This window comes from Mesoplodon mirus, assembly GCF_964341445.2.
Source record: "Mesoplodon mirus genome assembly, chromosome: 16".
Classification (NCBI taxonomy): domain Eukaryota; kingdom Metazoa; phylum Chordata; class Mammalia; order Artiodactyla; family Ziphiidae; genus Mesoplodon; species Mesoplodon mirus.
The window spans coordinates 57,862,976-57,875,409 of record NC_138992.1 but is presented as its reverse complement, the minus strand read 5'-3'; positions in this window follow the sequence as shown (position 1 = coordinate 57,875,409).

Genomic DNA, 12,434 nt, shown 5'->3' with positions numbered 1-12,434 from the left:
TAATCATATTGGACAGAGAACTATTATTCTCAGTCTGGAAACCACACCATCATATGAATTTCTAAAATAATCTGGACTCAAATGAGACCCATGCATGAAAATACAAGGAAATAATTTGCAAGTATGCAAAATTAGAAAAGAAAACAAAGATTTTAAAAGTATAGGCAATCATAATTAAAGATCATGTCACTTTGCTTTTAGATTTAAATTTTGCTTATCGTGGCATACCAAAGTGGTTTAACCCTTTGAAGAAAGGTTTCCATAAAAGTTAAATTGTTCTTCTTCTTATGATTACTATAGTAATCAGACTGTATATTGTTTGGAGCTAAAGAGTATCTGATGTTTCATAAAGTGGAACATTAATTGGGACTTCCAAGCAATATTTAAAATGCTCTAATTTGTTCTTTCCTCCCTCATCTTTGTTGGAAATTAAGCTCAACATTTTTTTTTTCTTTTTGACCCATCCAGGTAAGAGAGGAGGAAAAACGTTATTCCAATTAGAATAACTGCAATGAACTGAAGTTTAGTACATTGCACATTTTATTTTTCTAGGCAGATTTGCTATTCCCATTTTAGGAAATAATGAAATGAAAAAAAATAAATGGTGGATCCTCGCATCATCTGAGCCTCTTCTTTGCATTCACAAACAACTCCTATTTGGTTGTGAGCTTCTGGAGGAGAGGAACCATGTACTATTCATTTCAGAATTCTAACTGCAGCACTGGTGTTGATACTGCTCCATCCCAAGTTCTAGGTGAATGCTGTTGACACAGACGCTAAGTCTGGGAACTAGGGGTCCTTCATATAGGAAGTGAGGATACAGCTGGTTTTTGCAGCACTTTGATGTCTTCTCTGAAACAAATAAATAGTATGAAGAAAGTGCAGTGGTGGAAAGAATAGAAATGCATAATGTATTCTTCAAAAGGTGAATGATGTAGTGTATAGTGTGTGTGTGTGTCTGTGTGAGTGAGAGAGAGAGAGAGAGATTGATGCAACAATTGGATAAATGTTATATTAGATACATGGTTTGTGGGCTGTAATCAAAATAAAAAGTTTCTCTGAAATTGCTGTTACCTCGTCAACAAAAGTCCTAAGATGATTTTATGTTCCAAATTAGTCTCAATTCAGTGATTAGAATGTATCCAGTCCAATATATTAATCTACATTGTGTTTTTAGTCAAACTTGAAGCTTATTTCTCCTCTAAACCATGATCAGGTCTGTAACGGGAGGTGTCTTTCTAGAAGAAGGAGAGTATGCAATGTCGACTCTCTGCATTCATTTCCTCTGTCTCCCATGTCAGGGCTGAAGTGGGAGGAGGCAGGAGAGGTTGGGGATAGAAATAAAGTTTTTTTTTTTATTTTCTAGGTGGCCTCACACTTCCTGAACCCCTGAGCCTGAAGTTGGTTAAGGTGACTTTTGCTATTGTGAGGGCATTTGTGGGAAATTCACAGTCCATCACCAGAGAACACATTCTGCAACCCTCTTGACTCCAACACAGTGTCACTCCTGGATGACTGCAGTCCCTGTGTGGCCCAGTCTCTCTTCTAAGGTAGGACACAATGATGGCATGCAGGTCTATCAATGCTGCCATTTCTACCCTGTTGCTTTCCCAAGGGTGAGTCAGGTACTGTCCTCTCTCCCTGGCACCACTAAGGTTTAGAAGGCACATAGCAGATACTTTCCAGGGGCCTGTGGATGTCATAAGGTAAAGAATGTGGTACCCCTCAGCCCTCTTTACTTTGGAGAGGGAAATAGCAACATTGTTCATTTCTCTCCAAAGATGTGGCTTTACAACTCACTCTCAACTATAACCCTTCCTTATTTCCCTGATCTGACCCATGCTCCTACAGTTGTAAAACTCATAATTGTCCCCATAGTAAATTGTACATTTCAAATTGTTTACCTTTTTTGTTTTCTCTATAAGATCTTCTATTTTCTCATGTTACAATTTCATTGCAAGAGGTGTGAGAGAGGAAGAAAATTAAGTTGGTAAGTGGAAGCCAGAATGAAATATTTGGCCGTGTTTCTAAACAGTAAAACTATTTCATTAGATAAAATCTTACTTACATGTTCAAAAAAGAAAATAAGAATTGTCCTCATTGAAGTAGAGTCGGAAAGCTTGATAGCTGGATCTCCTTTCCTCTCTCTCCAATTCCCTGCCCGTGAAACCACAGCCCTCCACAGAAACCACTGGATATGAAGGGTACATATTGAAAGACCTCTCTCTCCTAGAGACCATATATGATTCAGGACAAGTAGGTTTTCACTAAGGAAGACTGAAAATCATATCTGTGGTGGGGAGAGAATAAAGATTATGAAAACAATTAGGAAACAATAAAGTGGCTGTAGAAAAGGCAGAAAGAAAGGATTTGAGAGAGATTTAAACGGACATTAATTGTGATTTAGTTAGTTTTTAGTTAGAAGAGCAAAATAACACAAGCTTTTTCTTTTTTGTTTGTTTTTTTCTTCTTGAGAAGTAGAGAAATGTTTTATTTCTGTATGTTTCTAGGTCTCAAATTCATGTCTTCTTATTCTTCTTCCCCCATTCTTTCCATGGAGATGTTGAGTTACATTGTAATTCTGTTAACATATTACATTTTGGCCAAAAATTTAATGTAGGTTTTGGGAAGTGACACATTCATGGTGGGCTGCAGTTACTAAAGTTTGACCATGTCATCTCCTTTAACTTCAAACATGCAGCCAATCTTTTTTTTCCCTCTTTAATTTTTAATGAAAAATAATTGCTAAAGAATATCATTATTTCTTCTGTAAGAATGAGGTTTGGAAGACTGCAGGGACTTTTCAAATATCAGCATGTCTTGAGCTCTGACTTTACTGTATTTCTATGTCTCATAAATCTAAATGTACCATTTTTATTAGCTATTCTTTCATTTTTAATAAACATATGTACATATGTAAAGTCAATATTTTGAATATGATTCAAAATTTCTGTCTGTTTCATATCAACTGCATTTTTTTCCTTTTTTTTTTTGACCGACTTCACCCATTTCCTCCACCTCCCAACTTCTGCCTGAGGCAACCACCAATCTGTTCTGTATATTAGCTTGTTTTTATTTTCCTTTCTGTCTTTCTTTTAATTTTCTTTTTTTATGGATTCCACATACAAGAGAGCTCATATGGTGTTTGTCTTTCTCTGTCTGACTAATTTCACTGAGCATAATGCCCTCAAGATCCATCCATGTTGTCACAAATGGCAAGATTTCATTCTTTTTCAATGGCTGAATACTATTCCATTATATACATACCACAATTTCTTTATCTATTCATCCACTGATAAATGCAGGCTTCCTTTCATTGATGTGCCAGATGAACCTGATTGTGTCATTAACTAATAAAATGTAAAGAAATAACATTATTGTAGATGGAGGAGAAAAGTCTTGTGTTGGCCTATTAGGCTTGAAGAGCTTGCAGGATATGCCAGATGGAGATGTTCCATTGGCATTTGAAATCATAAGCTCTCTGACTTGCTTATCATAATGAAAAATTTACACACATAACTTTACAGTTTTTGATCACTCCTCCAATAATAAATTCTGTCCTTGAGGCCATCTAATCACCAAAGATTTACATCATCCACACAATAGTACAATCACTGGGAAATATAATGGCTAATTAGGATTTCTGAAATTAATGTAGTGGTGGCATTGCTTGTGGAAGGATAGTGAATAGTTCATGATTTTAATCACAAAGAATGACTTTCTAATAGTCATAAATGCCTTTATATCAAGGAAGTGAAAAATTCCCTGTTACTGGAAATGCTCAGCCTTAATAAGGATGCATATTTGGCATTCATATTAGTCAAGACACTCAGATATCTGGTAAGTGATTGGCTCCCAACCTGTAAGTTATTTTGCAGTTTTCAATATCTGTGAGTCTATGACTTAGTCCTGTTTGTGTTCAAAGCCAAAATGTCCACATACCAGAAAAGCTACTACCATTCAGCTGCTAAGTTTCCATGTGTCTGACCTTGAAAGTTTTTTCACTGTCTCAACACCCCTGAACACCAATCTCCACAAAGCAGTAAGTGGACAAATAAGCCTACAATCACACCACAAAAAACATCATTTTCTAGTGCTTTATTTTGTCATCAGATGACACTGCTGTTCACCCAATGACACAAGCTAGTAGCATGAGACATCTCTGTCTACTTCCTCCCTCTAATTTTCTAAATTATTACATTTTCTGAATATTTTACAGTGCCCACCCCTGCCTAACACTTGTCAGTGACTTCATTTTTCAAATGAAGTTTAAGATCCTCAGCATGCTGGACAGAACCCTTCATGATCCGATCTTGGTTAACACGTACAACATCATCATTTGCCCTTTTTTTTTCTATTATAATTTATTTTCAAGCAATAATGAACAACTTTTAATTCCCCAGACATATACTCATAATGCCAATATCTGTGTCTCGAATACCTTGGTTCCATTGCTGTCTGGAAAATATTCATTTTACTTTCAAAACATGATCAAGTTTTTAAATGTTTTCCCTAATGATTCTTTATCCTATTTCAATAGCTAACAAATCCTTAAGCTGGTACAAACATAGGTAGGTATCTGTTTACCTACAAATATTATCTCTAAAGTAACATTTTAGAAATACATAGAAATATAATGTGATCCACATGTGTAATTTTAAATTTTCTAGGATTTACATTAAGAAAAGGGGGAAAAATAAAACAGGTGAACCCAGTTTTAATAACAAATTTAATCATATCAATAGTGTATTATTTCAAAATAAAAATCAACAAAAAAGTTATTAAAAAGTGTAAACAATTATTAAAAAGTATAAAGTACACACCAGATTATAAAGACTTAGTATAAAAATTAAGTCTTTAGAATCTGGTGTGTGTTTTACACTTACAGCACATTTCAATTTGGACTACCTAAATTAAGTGCTTAGTAGCCATATATGGCTAGGAGCCATATATTAGCCATACATGGCTAATGGCTAGTGGCTTGGTTTACCAGCCAAATCCAGCCAGAGCTAAGTTGTATTTTTATGTTTAAATTGTTGAAAAAAAATAAGAAGAAGAATATTTATTGACACCTGAAAATGATATGGAATTCAAATTTCAGTATTCCTAACAAAGATTTATTGGACCATAACCATGCTTATGCATTTACAGATCTTCTATACCAAACTCTGTGCTAAAAAATGACAGAGTGAATTAGTTTTGAGAAACTGTACAACACCAAAATCTTAAAATATTTACCATCTGGTCCTTTCCAGAAAAAGTGTGCTGACCTCATTTTTAGTGGTTTCCTCTGCTAGGATCATGCATTAGTTGTCTTAGTTTGCACTCGACACGTAGCTGACACACAAAAGAGACTCTATCTTTTCAAAATAGTATATATTTTATGCATTCAATTTAACAAGCGTTTATCCAACAACTATAATCCTAAAACCCAACCTGTCTACCTAGAAATCGTACCTTAGCATTTTTCCAGCCCTGAACACTGTGTCACTAGAAGAATGATAAAGCATAGTCAAAAATAAAATTCTCAATTCATACAGATCTGGGTCCAAGCTCCAGCTCTGCCCCATCTACAGTCTTGAGTAATTTACTTACCTTCTGTAACCTGTTGTTTCAATATCTGCAAAATGGGTCAAAATAATACTAACTCACAGGGCTGTACAATGATTAAATGAGATGATATGTATAATAAGAGTAACATGACTGAAACCTGGTAAGTTTTCAATAAATATTAGCTATGTTTAGTACATATATCTAAAGTTTTCTAACCTAAAAATTTACTCCTTTCAATAGCTTTTAGTCTCTGCTTTTGAATGAAGTGATTTTTTAATTAATATGGTTTATAAAACTATTTGTTCATTCTATTCACTTTGTCAAATATTAGCATAACTATGTAGATAAGTTATAAATATTTTGGACACCAAAACACTTTACTAGAATATTAGAATAAGTCTTTTAAATTTATATAAGTGGAAATGAAGAATATATTTGAAGGAGGAAAGGGGATTTATCTACTAGAAGGAACATGAAAGAACTATTACTTAGAAAGTTTTAACAATTTTAGAATGAGAAACACACATTTTAGTAATATATTATATAGCTCTACACTAGGCCCATAAAATACTTTTTAAAACACAATTTGAAAATTAATAAGTGGTGTGTAAATGTTATAAATTTTTATCATGCTTAATATTATAAAATTATTCAAATAACATAGTTCCATTTATTTCCCTTGTTGACATGTTAACATAGCTGAAAATAATTCTTTGGACAGTTATGTTTAATTTACGTTTTATGACTCTTTGGAGTGAAGAGAGGAAGAGTGTTGTAATTTTCTGGACGTAGAGAATCATTTGCTATGGTAAACTGGATAAATGCTTGTGCTACCTCATGGGAGTGGAATAGAAAAGAGTAGCTGGTTCTATTCTGCTGAGACGCCAAGGTCTCCATATTCTTTCAAAATCAGTGGCCTTAGAGGGATCGTGAATTGCTGAGGTGGAGCAATCCTTACCCTTCTTTCTCTCTCGTCTACTGCCTTTGAAATCAACTAGAGCTGCATACTTGGAAGCAGCACAAAGGGTAAGTCTGGAAATAAAAATATGGCCTAGGATTTGTGATGCTCAAGTGATTCAGACTCATTTCTCCAATAGCTGCAGTACTGAAATATGCTAGACTTATCATTGATATATTGCAGTTCATAGTGTTCTAATTCATTTTACAGAAGGAATCCTGCCCAGCCCTACTATTACTCTTTTAAATAGAACTTATGCTTTCGTTCCATTTGAAATAATTCATCATTAAGTTCAGAATACCTGATTCTATCAAATTATGCAGATACAGAAGGTGTCCAGGCCATCTTTGTGGACAACATCACAATGGTTAAAATCTCTTCTCTTATGTAATGTTCATTTGTGATATAAAATGCACTCCCAACATGACAAACCTTTTTCTTCCTTCCTTTAAGCAGTTTCTGAAATTCTAAATATTTCTTTCCTGAATAAATAAAAATGGGGATAAACAAGTCCCTTAGTTTCTGTATTCAGCATACAACAAAATGCACTTATTTTTTCTTATGTGTAAGATTGAAATTTTAACAACATTCTTCTTAACACCTTCTATTTTATGGATGCACTGCACATATTTGTACTGTGTACGTTAGAGATAGCCTGGTCTGTGCTTATTAATTTCTTTTATATTAATATATATATATATATATATTAATTTTGTTGGTATTGATAGGCTCTTCATCATCAATTATGAGGATTTTACTTTACCATTTCACCAAAAACACAGAAATTAGAATGTATTCCATGCATTAGAAAAAATACGTATATAAGTAATCTAGAAAATAATTATCACTATGTATTTCACAGAGCAATGTTACAGATTACTACTGAAATTAATATGTTGATGTCAGTTTTTTCCTCTTAATTTGTAACCCTATTGCACACTTTGTTAGGTTTATTTTATGGATCACAAATAGATCTAATTCCTTGAACTATTTACTACCATGAAATGGTCACTTAATAACAATAACAAAATAATTATATTGCCCTTAGATTCTTAAGATTTAGTGATTTTCTTCTAAAACAACAATCAGATGGATTTAAATAAAGGAAGCCAACCATTGTAAGAGAAAGAAGATAAACGTTCCACAATTTAACTTTATGTTATTTATAAATACATAATGTGTTATATTTTTATAAATAAGTCCAGATAAAAAATACTCTAGTTTTTTCAAAAGCTATCTTCATGTAACGAATATTTTATTTAAATGTGTAAATATTTATCGGTTTCAGTTCAAAACAGGGCAATCATTTGGTTTCTTCAGACTCTAGTTACACATTGAGTAGTCTCTTATTTTAAGTCAAACTCCTATCACTAATCACTGAGGAACAAAGATGTGTCCAAATTCTGAAGGAACATGGGTGTCCCAAAGCTCAGATAATGAATTTTAGCTCTCCCAGGAGAAAAGCCTTTCCTGTATGTAGTCTGGCAATATTCCAAGATTTCTTTTTAAAAGTAACTCCATATGTGTACTGAAAATAAGCTAGTGATGTTTTAAATCAACTGGAAAGAGAGGTTGCTCCTTTCAATATTTTTTTCCTGAGCATAACTTTGAAGTGCAGCATTTGGGGATTATGAAGGTTTGGGTTACCTGCTGAATGAAGGCATGGAAAATTATTTGAAAGTACCCTTTTTTTGAAACTGTACTTTAAACTTATGAAATATCACCTGTGGTTAAGAAAAGGTATGCAATTCAAAGCATTTTTTTTCAAACTAAAGACAAAGAGTTAATTTTAAATTGTGATTTTATTTTCCAAGTTTTCTATGGCTGCAAGATCATAATCAAAAGTTTGTGGTTCACTTATCTTAGAGGTAGGAGATGATGAGGACAAGTGAATACTATTAAATTAGAGAAAATATGGGTAAATTTATAATGAGTTAGGTACTGTGAGCAAAACTGAAGCAAAGACCACAGCTTACTATGCTCTAATGATTGTCTCACAGCAGGTATTTTAAGAGATTTCATTCTCAAATAAATTCAAATAGCATCTACTTCTCAGTAATGTGTTCTGAATTTACATAAGGCATTCAAAGACTTGAAAAATATATATATAGTTCATTCTTGTAATATTCTTAGTTAGAAAAACGTTCCTGCATTGCCAAATTTGTATCATGTAAATATATATAAAGGAAAATACATTTAACTAATAATTCTTTTTCAGAAAGAAAGGAACTATAATAATACATGTGTTATTTACATCCTGAAAGTTATCCTTTGCCTAATATATCACAAACATACTTAATATAGTTGGGTACTGTCTAACAGCATTTTGAAATATATGGATGGTTTTATAGTTAAATATTTATTTTAGCATGCAAAAAAATTTTTCACTATATCCAAAAAAAGAAGATGGCTGCATCTTCTTTGTAGCAACAATATAAAATTATAAAAAGGTAACAAAAAGACCCAACCTGATACTTACTGAATAAATGTCAACTGTGTTAAAAATCATGATTCAAGATGTTGTAAAGATATCACTACAGAAACTCATTTCCAAAGTATTTCAACGTTTATAATTGGTTAATTATGTTTAATTTATATATTTTAAAGGTAATGTGGTATGGTGTACAACTTATGGTAAAACTAACACTTACTAGGTATATTTTTCATGAAATTAAGAAATATTTACTGAATGTGCCTAGTGCTTTGCTAAGGGCTAAGGAACCAATAAAATATATTACATATTAGCTATTGATAAGTGTTAAGGAGAAAAAAAAATATTGCGGGGAAGGGAAATATAATATTTTGTGTGTGTTGCATGGAAAAGTTGTTGAAAATTTTGATATAGAGGCTGAAAAGCACCTCTGAAGTGTCTTTTGACTAAAGACCTAAGTTTCACATGGGAGTAGACATTGTATGTGTGTGGAAGAAGAGTGTCCTAGCCCAAGGTACACACATGGGACTGTTGTTGTATTTTACAAACATTGAACCTGGCAATGTGGCTGAAGAAAGGTAGGGGACTATGTAGCAGTAGAAAGGGAGGGGAATATGTAGCAGAAGAGGTCTGAAAGGTAATAGAATCAAGACAGGTAGGCTCTTGAAGGCCATGCAAAGACTGGATTTTAATTAGAGTAGTTGGAGGACTTTGAGAGCATGAATGACATAATGCGAATTATGTGTTAGCAGACCACAACAATTTTGAGAATAGACTGTAAGTAAGCAAAGAGAGAGGCAGCAAGACAATTTAGAAGAAGTCTATCACAACAATCAGGGAAGAGATGTTTTTTTTAATAGTGGATTGTGACAGCGGTGATGGTGAAGATAATAAAAAGTGGTTGAATATTAAATCTACAGTATTTTGAAAGTAAAGCCAACAGTGATTGTTCATCAATTTCATGTGGAATATAAGAGAAAAAGAACAGTTAGTAATGGCAAGAGACAAAGTCAGAAGTTTAGGGTTCTCACTGACTGTGATGAAGAAGACTGTTACAGGAGTGGGTCTGGGGAACATTCATGTTGAAAGTATTGTTTACATAAGTCTGGAGTTAATGTGGAAGCCTAGATATAAATTTAGGGGCCACTAGCACATTGATTGTATTAAAACAGTTACAGTGAGTCTAGACAAAGATAAATATATAATTCCTTGTTACAAGGTTAAACATAGGCTTTATTACTTTCTTGTTTTTATATTTTTCAGATTCATCTATATAAAGAAAGCTTAATAAACAAAACTGGACAATGCAATATCAAGAAAAAAATTAGCAAGATGTTGACAAATAAAGAAGAACAGATCTGGTAGAACTGCCACAACTACCCTGCAGAGCAATTTATTATTATGCATTGTTTTTGAAAATATGTATGCCTAATGACTTAAAATTCACATTTATGGGTACATCATAAGGAAATATTATAAAGAATATTTATTATATATCCCCAAAAAGACATAAACAAGGGTTTTATTGGAACATTTCAAGTCAACATCTATCAGAAGAGAAATGGGAGAATATCTGAGCAATGAAATATTATACAGCTATCAAAATGAATAAACCAGAACACTATATATATATATATATATATATATATATATATATATATATATATATATATATATATATATATATATATAATCAACTTTGGTTGGACTCACAGACCTAATACTGAGTGAACAAAGCAAAATGCAGACTATTTTATACAGTTATGAAACAATTGTATGCCAATCAAAATCATAAATATACATACATAGATCTATGTTTTGATAAATATATATTCTAAAATATAAAAGCATGATTAACCTCAAATTTAATCATAATTACTGTTTCTGGGGCAGGAGAGGGGGAACATGGAGGATTACAATATTATTTGTATTGATATATCATCAAAATATAAAATAATCAGATGCATCTATGACAGAATGTTTTCTTTTTTTTTTCTTTTTTTTTTTTTTTGCATTACGTGGGCTTCTCACTGTTGTGGCCTCTCCCGTTGCGGAGCACAGGCTCCGGATGTGCAGGCTCAGTGGCCATGGCTCACGGGCCCAGCCGCTCCGCGGCATGTGGGATCTTCCTGGACCGGGGCACAAACCCGCATCCCTGCATCGGCAGGCGGACCTTCAACCACTGCGCCACAAGGGAAGCCCTGTTTTCATTTCTTAGTTGTGTGTGTGTTATCCTATTTTTTCTACATAATTTTACATCTTTTTAAAGAGAAGATCTGAAGGTTTTGTGGGTGTGTGAAAATTGAATTAGGAACACTTCCAGAAATTGAATCACTATGCTATAGAGTTCGATTGCTGATAGAACTATTAAATCACTTGGAAAAAACTTGGCACTTAGAAAAGGATTTTCCTAAACTCTTATTAACTTCTCTCAATGTAGCTGTTAGCATTTTCCTTCCACTAGTGTCTAGTAATCAAATATAAATTCATAAAATCACACAGCCCAAAATAAAAAGGGAGGAAAGAATCTACATCTTAAAATACAAATTCCAGCCCCTACAGAACTCAGTTTGAAAACTGAAATAGACACCATGGGGAGAAAATTCACAAACAGCAGATGTTGTGGTTCACTTTTCCATTGTTGATATTAAAGAAGAACACCTCTGAGATTCCACATCCTGTATTTATGGATTGTAGTTAAAATGGTAAAATGGTATATTCTGGTACTTCTAAATATTTTATGATATGAGGCATTTATGATGAAGAATCATTTTACTCACAAAAATGTTAGATTTCCTCTAGCATTCTATTTTCACTTGGAAGGAAACTGCACCTTTAACCTGTACTGAATGAGATTGGAAACAATGGATAAGATAGTGATATAAAGTGATTTTGTGCAAAGTAAATGTTTTCATTTTCAGAGAGGTAAATATTCAACACAACACAGGATATGATTATTTCTTAATATTGTATCTAGTAGGAGTCGCAAAACATAATAAACTAATTAAATTGATAAATATGCAAAATCCTTAAATTTAGTAATTTGAATTAAATATGAGACCATATTCTATATTACAAACATAGATCATTACTAATATTGATATAAAGTTGTCTTTTTAAATTGATAAGGCAGCAGAAAGTAAAGCTTGCCAAGTTACAAGTTAATCCTCTATTAGATCTAATTAGGTTTATTTTCTAGATGTTTTAAAGGTTACCTGAAGAAAAACTGTTTTCTATCGTTTCTATTTTTAATTCTTTATAAACGTCTTGCACATGTCTGCTATTGATTACAAGAGTTTGAGGAAGTAAAGGTATTTTTTGGAATGAATTGTCTTTGACCTGAAAAAAAACAGTGCACTTGCAGAGCATATGCGGTCTGGCTGTAGAGTGCCTGAGCTTGAATTCTTTAATCTCTCTCATTTTTCTCACCTTTAAAATGAGGCTCATTGTTTTGTGAAGATTTAGTGGGATAATAGGTAAAGATACCTAGTG